Source organism: Talpa occidentalis, unplaced genomic scaffold (assembly GCF_014898055.3).
Source record: "Talpa occidentalis isolate TD23 unplaced genomic scaffold, MPIMG_talOcc4v2.1 talOcc4.17, whole genome shotgun sequence".
Taxonomy (NCBI): domain Eukaryota; kingdom Metazoa; phylum Chordata; class Mammalia; order Eulipotyphla; family Talpidae; genus Talpa; species Talpa occidentalis.
In genome coordinates this window covers 18,609,853-18,627,509 of record NW_023601754.1, presented here as the reverse complement: position 1 = coordinate 18,627,509, position 17,657 = coordinate 18,609,853, and the positions used below count along the sequence as shown (strand labels likewise).

The following is a 17,657-nucleotide window of genomic DNA, read 5'->3' as shown; positions in this document are numbered from 1 at the left end:
GGGATGATAACTATCTGATTGGAGCCAAACTAAGGACCAGATAATCAGACCCTGAAGCTCTTGGGCAGACAAATAACATTGTGTATAGAGCAAACTACTGGATTCCAAGCGACTGTCATTGGGTAATTCTCATAGACCTAGAACTCTAGGTCTTGGTCAACCTGCCTGAATTCATCCTGACCTGGTCACAGCTTAATATATGGCAACAACCAGGTCAAAGGTGGGGAATTTTAGAAACATTTTCCATGATAAAAAAAGGCACAGAATTGAGTTATTCTAAGTGATACTACCAATCTAACTGTCCTACCTTCATGGCTCCAGGCTGTCTGGGGCAGAGCTTCTCAGATATTTTAATCTCCAGACTATCGGATATCCTAAAAAAATACTGAGGACCCAAAGTCCTCATGAGGGTTATATCAATCAATATTCATCATTTAGAAAAGAATGTAGAGGTCCCTCAAAATATTAAAAATAGGTATATGATCCAGCAATTCCACTCCTAGGACTCTAACCAAAGAATACAAAACCACTAATTCAAAGGGATCGAAACACCCCATTGTTCAATGCAGCACTATTTACAATAGCCAAGTTATAGAAACAACCTAAGTGCCATCAATAGAGCAGTGGATTAAAGAAGAAGTGTTAGATGCAGAATGGAAGAACCCTTGCCATTTGTGGCAACATGGATGGAACTGGAGGGGATTATACTTAGTGAAATAAGTCAGAAGTAAAAAGACAAATACCAGGTGATTTCACTCACATGTGGAAACAAAGAATCTAATAAAACTAAACCAAAATGCCAGAAATATGATTGCAGAATTGAGGCTCCTAGAGAAGCAGGGAGGGTGGGGGTGAGGACAAAGTGGGAGAGGGCAATGGCCTAGGGTAAAGGACTGTGGATGCTTTGATGGTGGGGGTGGTGTGGTGACAAACATCTTAGGGGGTGTGAGCCTAACCCCCTAAATCATGTACAGTGTGGTAAATCAGTGTTATCTCAATAAAGATTAAAAAAATCAATATATATATATTTGCCATTTAAAAATTAAAACTGAGAAAAATCTTAAGTATTTATTACTTGCTTTAAAAAGCATAACAGTAAAATGGAAAGGGTCCTTACCCATGCATGAGTCTGTTTCATCACACATTGGTCATTGGGAAAGTATTAGTTCATTGCTAATACTGAGATATTCCTAATACTGAGATATTTCATTATATAATCTCAAATGTTAAACAATCAATTCAACACAGCAGAGAAGAATTCAATGATTTGCAGTGTGGTCTGGTAACATTCCTTTTATTAGTGCTAAGGTGCCAGCAGTTTTAGTCACCACTGTTCTTACACCACCAGTACATATATCAAGAACGTGGAAGAGACAAACGATAAATTGACATTATTATGAGGACAGTTTTGACATCATGGACGCCCTCAGAAAGAGTCCCAGGGAAACATGAGTTTCCACGGACCATGACTTAGAACTGCTATTAATTAAGTCAGCTTTGGAATCAGACACAGGTGGCCTGAGTCAATGTTCTGCCATGTGATAAGTGCAAGACCTTTACATGTGACATCTCTGTGAGCCTCAGTTTTTCCAGCTGTAAAATAGGAGTAATGATATCACCTACCTCCTAAGACTGTGGTGTGAAATATTTTTATATGAAGGGATTAACAGAGTGCCTGGCACAGTAAAGTACCAAATAAAAACAATGTGTGGATTTTAAGTACAATATGATGTGCTAATAGAGGTAGGTACACAATGTGGGAATAAAGGGGAAAAGGCATTCTACTTTGTAGAATGCACATCTAGGTACAGCCTGTTCTTCCTCATTCTATTGCAGGATACTGAAGGAGAGAAAGGGCTCAGCACTAGGCTGAATTTACATGCATTATCAGGTAGAAATATGCCTTATTTATCCCATAGAGCCTCTTGGTGCCCATATGTAGTTAATGCTCCTTATCAAATAAAAAATAAGTAGCAAAAAGATAGTAGTTTAGCCCAAACATGCATTTTCATTTGGATATGGATCTTTTTCAGGTTTTTCGTCTCTTGTTACATTAACTATTCATCCATTACACTTAAATGACACTAATATTGCTTTCACATGCTGAGGGGAGACTTCAAATTTGAATACTCAAACTTCTTAGAAATCTCCTTTGCTATAAAAAATAATATGCCTTATTCTTTTAGAAGTCAGATCAAAGTAAAGACTGAACCTTTCTTTTAAAAGCCAGCAGCAACTTCTTCCAGAAAAGATCATGTGCATCTCTGCACAGTTGAAAAGCAACTGAACGGTTTTTCTTGTTCAATACAAGACAAGGGAGGGCTATGAACCCACCTGAATGTTCAGATATGGAAGTGCTGCTTTGCAATGCCTCCAAAGGGCTGCCTGTGAGCCCCTTCCTGCTAATCCAGACCATTGAACTCTCACACCCAACCTGCTGCTTACCGTCCCCCACTCTGCACTTCCCTGTGGGCAAATGTGTGACTCTGGGCTTCCTTCTTGCTGAGTTGGCTGCAAGCTGCTTTATTTGCCTCTTCAATCATCCAGCATCCCCCATAACAAAGGAAAACCTGTACCTTACAGATGAGTTGTGAGAGAATCAGCACAGAGTACTAAAGATGAAAACTGGAATTACTTTTGGAAAATGCTTCAGCTTCAACCTGACCCAGACAGAGATGCCTCACATGGGACATCACTGGGGGAGGACCATAACTCCATTGTACTCAAAACAAAGTTGTAAAAGTAAAATGTTTGGGCCGGGACAATGAGTTGATTTACCTCCTTTCACCACCTATAGGCAAGTCTCTCTGAGAGGCATAGAAGGCTCAGGGTCTCTCCAGTATTAGAGTGCTTGGAATTCCCTGAAAAGGTTGTGAAAATGCAAATTCCCTGGCCCCATATCTCTTGTGAAGCTAATAGAAAATCTCTAAGATGTCCTTAAGAAGTATACTCTACCAACCTAGATTTCCAAGCCATACCTGCTGTGAGATTTTTAGCCACATGATTTCTTTCCATTGCCACTATTTATTCTTTAATTTAAAAAAATTATCAAGCACCTACCAAAAGCCAAAGAAATTAGTCACATATCTTATATTACATGTTTACATTATATACAGCATATAATGAACTTTGTTTCAATGGAGCTTAAATTCTAATGAGATAAGTCAAATCATCAACAAATAAGCAACCTATGTGATATATGCAAATGGTCATAGCAGCATTATTTACAATAGCCAAAAATGGCAGCAATCCAAATGTCCATCAATAGGAGAGATTAATAAAATGTGGTATATACATACCATGGGCTATTTTTTCAGTAATAAAAAGGAATGAAGCACTGACATATGGTACAGTGAACCTTGAAAACAACCTAAGTGAAAGAGGTTAGTTATAGAAGGCCATCTACTGTATGGTTCCATTTATATTAAATGTCCAGAAGTGGAAATTTGTATATGTAGAAAGTTGATCAGGAGTTTCCAGGGCCTGGAGAGTTGAGGGAAGGGAAAGTGACTGCAGATGGGCTTAGAAAATCTCTAAAATTAGACTATACAACCACCCAGACACAAAAGGATGGGAAAAGGTACAGAAGTGTACAGAACGAATCTGGGGGAACAAATGGAAAATAGCCAGTGTGGTACCATTATCATTAGCTTCTGAAAGATAAGGACACTGAGGTCTGAATATGTTCAAGAGGATTAAACTAGAAGACCAGAGCTGAGGTGGGAATCCAGGCATTCTGGTGGCTCTTACCCACCACCTCTAGCCTACAAGTGCTTCTTCCAGCACAACCAGTGATTAATAAACACCTGGAAGGATGACAGGATTCACCAGAATCCCAGGATTAGGGGCAGCAAGTGTGCCCCTACATTGCCCCTATAATAATAATCCAGAGCCAAGAGCAGATCATATGATCCACCCATACCTGGGTATTTCAGACATGTTACACACAGAGTCCCAACTGCATGGGACAAAAGCAGCCCAAGTGTAGGTATCAACTCCGGCCAGGTGTGAACATAGCTCAAACACAAAACTGGTGAGGTTTTAGGTGAAAATATTTTAGACTTCCGCTACCCACAAATCTATGGTGCCTCTTAATTATCCATCAGGAAAGCAAAGTTCATGCAACTTCTGCTTCTCCTTCAATCTCAGAGAGATGTCACTTTGTATGGGAAAAACCTTTCTAACCCTTTGTGGAAAAAAATAAAAAGTTGCCTCTTTATGTTCTTATTTGCAGCAATTTGCAGAATTAGTACATGTTGGGAAGGGTACTGAGATCCCCAAATGGATGTGGTCATGAGAGATCTCCTTCATTTGACCTCTCAGACCATACTGGCTGTTCTAAGAAGAACGTAACCCTAAACCCAGAAGATGCCACCCAGGAATGACCCAGTTGGTGAGCTCCACCCCTGACGCCTGGTTACCTCAAAGAAGCAGCAGCCTGAGATGACAACTGAGTGGTGGGGTTGACATGGAGGTCATCTGGAGCCTTTATTATCTAACAGCTCCTACAGAGCACAGTGGCTGCTGTGGAGCATCAAGGCATATGCAAGAAACCTTTCCAAAGGTAGATGCCAGGTCCGCTGTTAACTGAGGCCCTGTAGGCGCCAAGTGCACCTATTTCATCCTTACTTCCAGCTTTATTGTTATGTGATGGGGAGGAAGGGACCACTTGCCCAGTGTCCACCCCTTCTCTACCATGCACTATGATAGTCTCTGTCCCTGCAGGTCCCAGAACCCAGCCAACTCGATGATAGCTTTTTCCCTTTGCCCCCTATCTGTGGATCATTCTGTCTCAAATAAATCAATGTTACAATTTCTCCTTTTCCTCCTCACTCTCAGCAGGCTGCTACTCAGGTCATTTCTTCCAGATAATGAGCCAGGAATGTTCTGGAGCTGGAACTGTTTGAGCTCAGGCTGGGAAGGGAAAAGACTGCATGGTCCAAAGCGGAGATTTCTGAGCCACTGGTCAGACTTCCCTCTGGCTGGGCCCTCACAGGCATTTCCCTTCTGCAGGACAGATGAGGAGTGTGGGACAGGGCTGGGAGGTAAAAGCAGATGCAAAAGTTTCATCCTAAGTTCTCTAAGTGTATGCTCCAGTCAGGTCAAGGCAAGCACTAGGTCTTTATGTCAGCAGGGTTTCCATGACCATTTCCACTTCAGACATCAAAAGGAAGGGCTCTAGAAGCCATTTAGCTGAACGTACTCAAAGCAGAGACTTAAAAAAAAAAAACCAAAAAACCTTACATGGAATCCCAACATATTAAAGCAGTAAGTGCAGCATAAAACCCCACAGGATAAACTAGTGTATCTGCAAAGGCTCAGGTTCCACCAGATACAGATTGGAAACCACCAGTTGGTCTTTTCTCAGGGCTGAAATCCCCTTCTCAGCATTTCTGATATGTTCCTGATGTAGTTTTTGAAGCTGATGGGTTTAGAGAGTGGGATCCTTGGGTTCACTCAGGGAAAAGTTTCACCAGAGCTCCCCTTTCAGCAGCCCATGATGCATTGACCAGGCAAGTTTCTCCATGAGACAGAGACATTATATTTAAAGAACAGGTTTATTAGCCAAAGGGGATGGAAGAATAAAAGACACTTGCATAGACATACGCAGGCAGAAGGAGCTGCCCCAAAAGGGGCAGATTTGCTGAAAGAGGCCTGCATGGTTACAGGCAGGCAGCCTTGAGGAGAGCTGCCTCCCCTGAGAGAGGCCAGTGAAGAGAAGCCCAGGCATGGTACAGGGCACAGGCAGGCAGGAAGGCTGCTGCCCTGCAGAGGGAGAGAGTTGGCAGTGAGGAGCACCACCATAGGCACCGGCGGGCAAGGGTTGCAGCTCCTGCTCTACTAAAGGAAAGGATTGGTGAAAAGAAGCACCTGCATAGTCACAGGTGGGCAGAGGACTGCAGCCTGCACAGCGCCACCCCACCCCCACCCCGCCCAGTGCCAGTGCAGAAACTGCCCTTAGATAGTCTTCTTCTCTTTGGGAGGGGCTCATTCCTTTGTGAAATGATTTGTTTTTGTTGGTTTTGAATAACTATGCACAATTTGAAAAGAATCAGTGATTCTACAATGGCTCTCAATCTCCATATCCTCACCACCATTCTGTACTCCACTGACACTCTCTAACAGCAGTCTGACTCTAGCTTGGGTCTGCCTAAGAATTTTTGCTTTCTATAGCTAGTTTAACAACTATGTTAATTACTTCTACACCCCCCCCCCCCCCCCCCCCCCCCCCACCCCCCGCCCAACTCCCTCCCAGCATTGCATTGCATAAGCCAGGTTTCTGGTCTCATAGTGCCTCCTTTCCAACTTTCTACTCTAATCCTCCATTAGTGACATAACACTTGGTTAAATTAACTTCATGAATCACTGTCCCCATTTGCCAAATATGGATGTCAATCCATCTAACCTCATAAGATTGTTAGGAGGATTAACTGCATCAAGGTGTCACAATCTTTATGTGGCCCCTGTTCCTGGTAAACACCCAATTATTGTTACTCTGTGGCACTCACACTGTTACTCTATTACAGTCACTCAATTCCCACCCTACCTTGGCACCCACAGATCAGTGGGAGCTGGGCTACAAGGCAGTTGCGCTCTCCCTGCTCCTGGGAGCACTCTTCAAACAACACTGCCACCTACTGGTGGCCTGTGCGTGCTTAAGGGGCATCCAAGCAAGACAAAACTAACTCACAAATTTGCCTTTTAAAATCCACACAACAGGGCCTCCCTGGTGGAGCAGTGGTTGACCGCTGGGTTGAGAAGCTGCCCGCAGCTTCTGCAGCACCAGTTCAATCCCTGGTCGCCGGGCGAGGGTCCCACATGGCGCCACAGACCTCTCCTGCCGCCCGCTGCTCCCCTCAGCAGTGTACTATGGTCCTTCTGCCTGCTCTGCTCCCCACTCTGGCTCTGGTGAATTCTCTCACCCTCCCACTCTTCTGACTGTACACAGGGCTTATGTAAATAAATAAATAAATAGATAGATAGATAGATAGATAGATAGATAGATAGATAGATAAAATCCACTCCACAAATATCTGTTGAGCACCATGCAATGCCAGGAATGATGCTATGTACTATGGATACAATAAAGAATAAAGGAGACAAGATGTTTTTACTCCTTTGAAGCTTACATCGCAATGACATTTTTTTTTTCATAATTTTATCCCAAAGGAACCCACAGGCAAAGTCTGACCCTGAGGGTTGACAAAAGACTCAAGAAAACGCTCAGCTCTCCCACCCTTTGTTGTTCAGCAGAAGCCTCAGGCTAAGAAAACAGAATGGTAGAAGCGGAGGAGCCATAATTACAACCAAGGTTTGTTTCCTTTTCTTCTTGGGCAGGGAACCTTCCTTGTAGTTACAAGACCGTCTGGCCTGGCAGATGTGACATGAGCCACTTCCAAATCTGGCCAGAAAACTTCCTGCATGGGATCCTTTGTGCTCTCATCCCTTCCTGGTAGTCCTGAATAAAGGGGACTCCTCTGGAAAGGTTGAGAGTCACCTTATTAAAGATAGTAGAATATTAAGACAGAGAAAGCCTGAGAACCACTTGGGAGGAAATTTCTCAACTAGGGAAACTGCATTGGCATTTGAAAGGAATGAAAAATAAACTTTAAAATTTAAGGAGTATGCCTTACTTACAGTAGCTGATACAATGTTAATGTATGTATAGAAGTGGTAAGGGATTGCAGGGAGCAACAGAGAAGTTAAATAAGAAAATGCAATGGATGAATAATAAGATGACAACTCAGTCATATTTTGTTGCTCTTGTGTATGTTTCTGTTCTTTAATATTAAAAAGTAAATGTGGTTTATCCTTCTACTGTGTTCAGTAATAATACATGTGCCATGAAAGGGGAGTATATTCCCACTGTTCTGGTGAGAGGAAAACATAACTTTAGTTTGACATGATTTCTTTCACAGAGGACAGGAAGAGAAAAAAAGAACAAAGGAAATTCTCCAGTTGGTGGGAGAATTTAGAGCCAGAATGTTAGGTGGAGGGAGGGAAGGAAGGAGGGAGGAAGGGATGGAAGGAGGGAGAGAGAGAGAGAGAGAGACACCCAGAGAGATGTGATGAAATCACAAATGTCTAAACAAAAGACAAATGCTGTAACTTCCCAATATGTGATCAAGTTCAAAGGAAGCTAAACTAGCCAGAACGCGTTACAAAAGAACAATAAGAAGAGATATGCCAGAAGAGACTGTCCTCCAAAACAAGAGTAAAATTGTTCTCACCTGGGTTCCTCACCATCAGTATTAGAATAACGGACAGTGGTAGTTGAAATGTAGTCCTAATTATTCATAGCAATCAAAAACTGGAAACAATGCAACAAGGATAGTCTCTTTAACAAATGGTATAAGGAAAACTGGATAGCCACATGCAAAATGATGCCATACACAAAAAAGTAATTGAGAACGGATTAAAGACTTGAATGTAAGACCTGAAACTATAAAATACATAGAAGAAAACATAGCTATCAACCTTAGAGATGTGTTTGGGGACTCTACTCCAATAGCAAAGAAAACAAAAGTGAAAATAAATAAATGGGACTACATCAAGCTAAAAATGGAGGTATGTCAGACAGAGTAAACCAAAGGTACTCCCAATGGCCAAAGCTGAAAAGATTTGAACAACAAAATAAAGTGGATATAACAATATAAAGGTGTAATATAAGTAACCATGTTACCCATGTGTCTCTATCTAGATAGATAACAGATGACAGATAGATAGATAGATAGATAGATAGATAGATAGATAGATAGATAGATAGATAGATAGACAGATAGATAGATGGACAGACAGATAGATAGATGAAAAGATCCTAGGGATCTACCCAAAGGACACAAAAACATTAATTTGGAAGGAAATGTGCAGTCCTATGTTTATTGTAGCACTATTTATAATAGCTAAGATATGGACACAACCTAAATGCCCAAAAACCAATGACCGGATCAAATAGACACTGTGTGTGTGTGTCTCTGTGTGTGTGTGCGTATACATATACATACACAATAGAATACAATTCAGCAACCAAAAAAAATAAAATCATGCCATTTGTAGCAACATGGATGGAGCTGGAAGGGATTATGTTCAGTGAAATAAGTCAGAAGGAAAAAGAAAGATATCAGATGGTTTCACTTATAGGAGGAATGTAAGCAAAATGAAAAAGGATCAGGGGAAAAAAGACAAAACTAGCAGCCAAACTATAAATATGAGACATTCAGCAGGGGAAGTGGAAGGGAGAGGGGACAAAACTGGGGAGGGAAGAGCGCAAGGGCCCATGGTGATGGTTCACAGGTGATGTGGGGATGGGAGAATTCTGGGGATTTATACCTGAGGGGATAAATCAAATGCTGTACAAAAATGAACAATGATGTCAGAAAAACATTAAATTAAAAAATAAGTAAATGAAAGCATGCAAGATCTCCTATTTAAATTAAATAAATAAACAAACAAACAAATAAATAAGGAGAAGAATTCCAAATAATTTACGCAGATATCCCGCACTCAAGGTGGTAGAATAACTCCCACTCTTTAGTTGTAGGCTGTGCATAGTGACTCCCATCTAAAGAGCTCAGTATGGAAAAGGAGGACAAAGGAGCAACCTGGAGTGGGGAACCATTAAAAATATAACCTGGGTCATGTGTTGATAAAGGCCAACATCAACAATGATAAGTCATGTTGACAGCATGTGGCCTTGGTATTATGTGATAAGAAGGGCTCCTTACCTCTGTGCTTTTACTCCCTAAAATCAACAGCTCCATTAAACTATGAGAAAAACAGACAAATCTCAGTTGTGGGATATTCTACAAAATACCCCACCCATACCCTTCAAAACTGTGAAGGCCATTAAAAACAAGAATCGTTTGAATAACTGTGACAAAAGACATGGAGATGTGACAACTAAATGTAATGTGTTATCCTCACAGAAAAAGCACATTAGCTAAAATTTAAGGGAACCAGATACAATCTGTTATTAAGAATATATAGATATTCACTCATTCATTATGACAAATGTAAAATATCAGTATCAATAATAAGGAACACTGAATGTGATGTACATGGAATATCTGTGTTGTCTTAGCAACATTTTTTGGTAAATCAAATGCTGTCCTTAAATTAAAAGTTTATTTACTTATTTTTTTTAAATCACAGGCCTATTCAGCCTGAATGTCTGGCCCAGAGGGTCCTGTAATCAGCATTCAACACACTCGGATACATCCAAGAACTAAAGCATTGTTCTCAGGCCTGGTTTGTTCATCAGAATCGCTCAGCAATCTCTTTTAAAAATGTCTTTTTCAAAGATACCTATGATACCAGAACCAAGCCACCTGGGCAGCAGCAGGAGCCAGCAGCAGCAATGGTCTCTTACCCTATTACTTCACCACAGGCGGGCTCTGGCAGTGGCTCCCTTTTTATGAGTACTTCCTGGATCATAGAATGGACCAATTGGGTGTGAGCTAGGAGCTGATTTGCACTAAGTGGTCCACTCAGTCATAGGATTGAGAAAGGGTCATACCACTTGGCTGCTCGAAAAAAAAACTCACTATGGGCCTGCAGATAGGAGACACTACACCTCCAAAGCCAGAGGCAACCAGCCCAGCAACACTGCTTCCCATGGTCCCATGTGCAGCCTCCTCTCCCTGGTTGACTTTCCTTTTTCTGTCTGGCATCCTTCAAACCTAGATCAAATGTCACCTCTTTGAAGACTTCCCAAAACTTAGTCATTTTTGTCTTTGTCTTCCTGCCCATGCCTTCCAGACATTTCCTGATCACCCACTATATTTGGGTTGCATTTGTTTGTTTGGGTGTCCTTACACCATCACAGCAAAGTGAGTTCCTTAAGAATCTGTCTCTGTTTTTTACTCACTCCCCACTTCGCTCTCAGCACAGTGCTGAGCATAGAGTAGCTCCTAAATATTCATTTGAGTGACTAAGCAAATGCATTAATGAATAAACTCATTCTGGAGGCCTTAGCCTGTGTTAGGAGAAATAAAATGTGCCAGTCGAGAGAATATCTCCCTCTATATCAGATGGTGAACCTGTTTCTGTTCCTTTGCTCTGCAAGTGATATTCAGAATATTTCCTTAAGGTGTTTATTAAAACTATATACAAGAAGTTAATGAACAGGCTCTCATGTACATAAGACAGTCCGGATGTCAATGATGCTGCTGGGAATATGGAGAAAAGGCAGACATTCCAGACTCATGAACCTCAGGAGAAGCACATACCTTACAAGGAGGACGACAGTAAGGAGGTGGGGCCAGGAGACCAGTGAGCACATCTTACTGTTACTTTCAGAGCATCTTTGCTGTCCTGTTCTCAACTTATACTCATGATCACCCTGTAATGTGTATTGGGCAATGCATTTAAATCTCTATTTATTATGGGAGGGAAGCTGAGGCTCAGAAGAGTTAGGGTGAGAGCCAATATCAGGACCAGAGCCCAAAGCAGTTATCACAGAGGAAAAATTGAGTTGAAGCCCTTTCTTTATAAATAAAAGCTTTATGAGAATCATATGGTCTGTTTCTTATGCCTTTGTGCTGCATATTAGGAAGCAGAGAGTACATACTTCCAAGTTCATTTGGTGGAGGAACAAGGACTAAAATCTAATCTTTTCATGATGGGAGAAAGAGTCTGTGGTACAAAGAAGAGGATCTAGGGCCACAAATCTTAGAATATCTACTAAGAGTTATAGACCCTCTTGCCAAGAAAAAATAAAACCCAGTGTTTAAAATCCTGCATAAAAATTAGTCTAAAAGTTTCTCTGAAGTATATAGCGACTATCAGGGGCCCACAGATCCTAGATATGAACCCCTGGGGTACATAGTCCTAGGGTCCCTATACATCTTCTTTAAACAAAAATGCTTAGTACAAATTGCAACATAGTAACTACTCAATAAATGAAAGTTATAGCTCATGATGTGTTAATAAATGTATAAATAGTCTCTTTCAATTGCAGGGGATAGAAACTCAACTAAAACTGGCTTAAACAATATAAGGATTATTGGGAGTATCCAGGCTCAGGCACAGCTTTATCCAGCTAGTCAGATGAATTCATTTTATATGTAGATTTTCACTTCTTGGATTTTGGTTAAATTTTAAGTCAGGCTTTCCTTGTTGGGGTAAGATGGTCACCAGCAATTTCAAATTCACAGCCTGATCTTTCAGTAATTGCAACAGAAGCAAACTTCTTTTCTAATCCTTTTAGTAAACATTCAGGATGGTCCTATTTGGATCACCACAAGTCACTAGACAATGCTTTAACAAATCTCTAGGCTGGAGTAACCATGTATACTAATGAACCTGGCTTTGGTCTCAGGCCTACAATGGGACCCAGAAATGGGGAGGACAATCACCCAAACCACATACCTCGAAGGCTTGGAAGAAGTGCTCCCCAAGAAAACTCAGTGTGCTGTTATTACTAGTGGAAACAGGAACATGATCCTGAGTGGGCAGGAGTAATCTTTGTCTACTGCTAATGTATCGCTGGAGTGGACCCAGAATGCTGATGTTTATCCAGCTCTGGTCTTGATGTCTTCTTACCTGAGACATGGTGGTCAAGATAGGATGGAGTAGTTCAAAGGGATGAGAAGTCCACTGACTCTTTCATCGCAACAACAGCCCTACCCTTTCATTTTAACTCTCACCTCCTTTCGCGAGAACTGCCTCCATAACAGAAACTCTCCCATCTCCTGCAGGTCTGCCTTTGCCAGTCAACAACCCCTCTTAAAGGGAAGAAGGGAAAATCTCCTATCACATTGGACAGCCTTCCTGCTTGGTGTATTTTTGTTCCTTTACCTAACCCTGAAGGCTTTCTTTATTTTCTCCCCTACCGAGTGGCTTGGCAACTGTCTGCTTTAATCATGATAGAGATTGAGAAATTTGCTGGGGGAAAAACTGCAATCCTTATAGAAAAGGGATACCTGAAGTGCTTTTTCTATTAATGACTTTAGCCCTGAAAAGGAATCGGAACACCAATGATAGATTGCCACCCTGCAGGCCTTGGGAATGGGGACTCGCCTCTCTGCCCCCTTGCCCTCCATCAGCAGCTGGCCTCAAGATATGGTTGGTCTGGATTAGATGAAATAAAATGCTTTCAACTGTTTCCTCTTTCTATCCCTCTCTGGACTGCAGTCCAGCTCAGGTAAGCTCCCTCCTTTTCCTGTTCCTCAAACAGCCACCCCAGACGTCCAAGAAGAAATTATCTTCCTGCAGCCTTAAAGATGTGGTTGTTGGGCCTCCCCTGCTGGCGCAATGGTTGAACGCTGGGTTGCTAGGCTGCCCACAGCCTCTGCAGCTCCAGTTTGATCCCAGGCCACCGGCAAGGATCCCACAAAAAAAAAAAAAAAAAAAAGGATGTGGTTGTCTAGTTTTTGTCTGAGGAGAGAATTCAGTTCTTTTCAGGATAGAGTGCTTTGAATGAGAGGAAAGGATGTTTAAAATAAGCTAAGAGTTGTCATCTAAGCAAATTCCTCTCTTCTAAGAGCAATGAGCAGAGTTCCCGTAATGATCTCTACACTGAAATCTGCTTCTTCCCTGCTCAAATGCCTCTCTGGCTCCCAACTGTCTTCAATATGAAACCGACCTCATGAGTGTACCTTCCAGCTGCTGCATGACTTCCAGTCCCGATTCTCTTTGCTTTATTCCTCCACTTTGTTTCAACACGTCTTAAAGAACAGATTTGCTCTCTTGCCAGAAAGTTCAGAAAATTGTTCTTTTCCTAATATATTTCTCTATTGGTTTACTGCATTTGTTTCCTTTGGGCCACTCTAACAAATTACCACAAATTTGGTGGCTTAAAGGAACATAAATGTATTTTTTTACAGTTCTGGAGGCCAGAAGCCTAAATTAGTTTCACTGGGCTGAAACCAGGGTATTGGCAGGACCGAGTTCTCTCTGGAAGCGCTTGTCTCTCCCAGGTTTCTAGAGCTACATTCTTCGTGTTACTTGACTCCTTAAAAGCAACTTAACATTTTTGCTCTACTGCTCACACAACTTTCTTCTGTCACAAACCCCCTTCTGCTTCCTCCCTATAAAGACTTGTGGTTAGATTTTGGGTCCACCTGGAAAATCTCCCCATCTCAAGATCCTTAGCTTAATCATATCACCAAGCCACTTTTGCCATCAATATGAAGTCACATTCACAGGTTCAAGGAGATTGGGGCCTAGATACATTTTGGAGCTCATTACAGCCTACCACAGCCACTTTCTATACATCTCTCAGGTGTCACCTGGTATGTCATTTGCTCCAGGAAGCTATCACTGTTTTACTTCTCAGGTCAAGGTTGTATGCCCTCACCATCCCTTGCTTCACTGCATTGTATGACTCTTGTCACTGGCCTATTCCCTGACTAAACTTATCTCTCTGAAGGCAGGACACAGATCTAATGCATGGAAAAGCATGTCATTTATACAAGGTCATGCAAAGTAAGAAGTGGAGGGAAATGAAACTACAGAAAAATAGGTATAGCATATGCACCTGTTTAAAAAGCACCTGTGTCTGGAAAGATAGAACCCATGTGTGGTTACCTCTGAAGTGAGGAGCAGGATTGAGGGGGAAAATATGAAGAAAGACTTGTGTCATTTGTGCTATTATGATAAGAATGTGTTCATCAACAACTTGAGGAGTTGGACAGTGCATATTTGAGACTCTGCATTTTGTATTTGAACAAATAGTTGGGGGTGTGGGTAGTACCTAGTAGGTCCCAGTTGAAGATCTTTGCAAGAATCCCACATAGTCTTAAAGCCTCAATACTTAGAATTTTCTGCCAAAGCCAAAAAGGATATCCCAAGGATCCAAGGCCCATAGTCACTTTCTTCTATAAGGATCCATTTTGGATAGGACATGATTTTAAAACCCAGTCTCCAGTTAGTGAGGGAGTCAGGCTGGCTATGCAACGGAGTTGGGAATTGCTAGGGCTTGAGGATGCCACACATTGCTGGGGTGACTGCTCATGCAATTCCAGAGGAGGGAAGGAAGCCATAGTCATCACATTCAATGGTAGGCATTACCAATTAGCCACCTACCAGCAGATGTCACCAGAAATGCATCAGCTAAATGATCTGATTAAAATATCACTACAAAACACTGCCTCAATTAAGTCAACATTTGCCCTTAGCATGCTCTTCAAAGAAATAAGGGGTGCCCAGAGAAGCCCACATGTGAATATAAGAAACATTTGTAGGCAGAGAAAGCTAAAGAAACCCAGGGTAATGAAGAAATCACTCACAAGCAATTTCTGATAAGCAAGTGAAGGCAAGAGACAGGCACGGAGAAAATATTTGCCAACCCATAAAACAAGGATTATTATCTCAATACAAATATTTAAACTTTTGGGCCTCCCCGATGGCGCAGTGGGTTGAATGCCACGCTGTGAAGCTGTCCACAGACTCCTCAGTGTGGGTTCAATTCCTGGCTGGCCAGGGAGATTCCCACATGGCGTGGCAGACCTCTCCTGTAGCGCCCGCTGCTCCCCTCAGAAGTGCTTTCGGTCTGTCTGCCTGCTCTGCTCCCCACTCTGTCTCTGGTGAATCCTGTCACCCTTCCACGCCTCTGGCCTGTACCCTAGCTATTGTATAAATAAAAAATAAATCTAAAAAAAAAAAAAACGAAGACAAATATTTAAACTTTTCCCTCAAATAAATAAGTAAAAGGCAAGCAACACAATAGAACTATGAGCAAATGATAAGAACAAATAACTCACAGTTAAGAGTGTCCAAATGGGCTGCACATACAAGAAAATTGTCCAAATTCACTATATGATCAAGAAAAGGAAGAGGTCATTTTATATTCTACATGTAGGAGAGAAAATTTCTAAGATTGTTTTGCAAAAATATTATCTATAAGAAACTTTAAAATCTCTATTTCCTTCCACCTTACTTAGTATCAATCCTAGAGAAAAACTTACATACCTATGAAAAAAAAGTGGGAAATAGATATTCATTGCAAAATTTCTTGCTATTATGAAAATCTAGAAATAACCTAAGGTATATTACCTGATGAATTGCTAAGTAGACTAGAAAACATCCATACTGGAAATACAATGCAAAAGTTTAAAAGGATACAATTGACATAAAAAGAACTCTAAGACATTCCATAAAATTTTAAAAGGATATTGAAGCATTGTATTTATAATTATATATATATATATATATATATAATATATATTTAAACATATAGGCACTGGCCAGGGAAAATATAATCCAAACTGCTAAAGTAATAGATTGGTTCTCTCCAAACTATTTCCCCAATATAATTGTTGCAATTGTGGTTTAACAGAGCAAATGGTGGAAAATGAGAAGTGTAAGCTGATAATAAAAGCTTGAAAAACAATACACAGTTATCACAAAAGTTAAAAAATCTCAAGTCACATTGTTAGGGGGAAAAGGATGTCCCAAAGCAAATTCCATATAGGCTTTGTGGACTCCACCCCCACCCCAGGTCAAAGCCAAAGACACTGGGAACTCCAAATCCCATCACCACCAAAGGGAAGGTGGCTGGGACCTGAGGGTGGGGTTAAGCAGCCAGGTGGATACAAAAGGCAGACACGTGGGCTTTGGGGGTCCCCCATTTTGGCTCTCCACCAGCTCGCAGCGTGCGGCCAGCTCTGAGAGTGACTTTGGGTTTCCAGGTCGTCGGATCGGGTAGGACGCATTAAAGACTTTATTTCCCTATTTTCTCCCTGAGTTGTACATTTTCCTTATTTCCTTTTCTCTTGTAAATAAACCTTTTATTAACCCTTTTGTGTGTGTCTGTAGTAGAGTATTCATAAGTCCCTTTAAAGCGCGCGGGTGAGGACCCACAGCCAGGAACCCGTTTAATATCGGGGTTGCTCTATAACAACATTAATACAACAGGTTCTTGGAATACTGGCTAGTGATTTCTGAGACTATTTCAATTTGCAAATTCTACCCCACTTATTTCACATCACTTCTACTACCACATTTGGGAATTTATTTTTCTATCAGTTACTGAGGGAATAGTCATAAAAACCCCAGATGATTCTCAATTTTTTCACTTATCACTGTATATATCTTTTTTTTAACATCACATGTTTTGAAGCTCCTTTAATAGGTACATATACATATAGGACTACTGAGCCTTCCTGACACAATGACAATTTAAAATATTTTTTTAGGGCCTTCCCTAGTGGCGCAGTGATTGAGTACTGGGTTGCGAGGCTGCCCGTGGCCTCTTTAGTGCCAGTTCTATCCCCAGGCACCGGCAAGGGTCCCACAAAAAAAAAAATAAAATATTCTTCTTTATCTCTTATAATGCTCCTTTTGCCCTGATGTCTATTTTCTATGAGATTTATATAGCCTCATGTGCTTTCTTAAGCTTACTATTAACCTGGTATATTTTCTTCCATTCTTTTACTTTCATATTTATATTTAATTTTGAATATATTTAAATTATTTATATTTAAGCTATTTATCTCACAAATGGCAAATAGTTAGGTTTTACTTTTATCTATTCTGACAACTTTTAAATAAAGTGTCTTGTTCATTTATATTTAACTTAATAATTGATAAGATTGCTTAAGTTGAACATTTTGGTATTTAGCATTTATTCCATTTATTCAGTTTCTTTGTTCCTACTTTCCTCCATTATTTTGGATGAATTGGGTAACTTTTATATTCCAATTTCTCTCTTTTAT

General features: G+C 41.0%; 1 long non-coding RNA gene across 1 annotated transcript in view; it reads right to left on the bottom strand.

Annotated features, from left to right (window-relative positions):
• Positions 1–15,746, bottom strand: part of LOC129146066 (uncharacterized) — a 49,557-nt gene extending 33,811 nt beyond the window's left edge. Inside the window, exon 1 of the long non-coding RNA XR_008552441.1 lies at positions 15,705–15,746. This is a non-coding gene — a long non-coding RNA (uncharacterized LOC129146066). The remainder of the gene's footprint in view (positions 1–15,704) is intronic.
• Between the last annotated feature and the right edge of the window lie 1,911 nt (positions 15,747–17,657).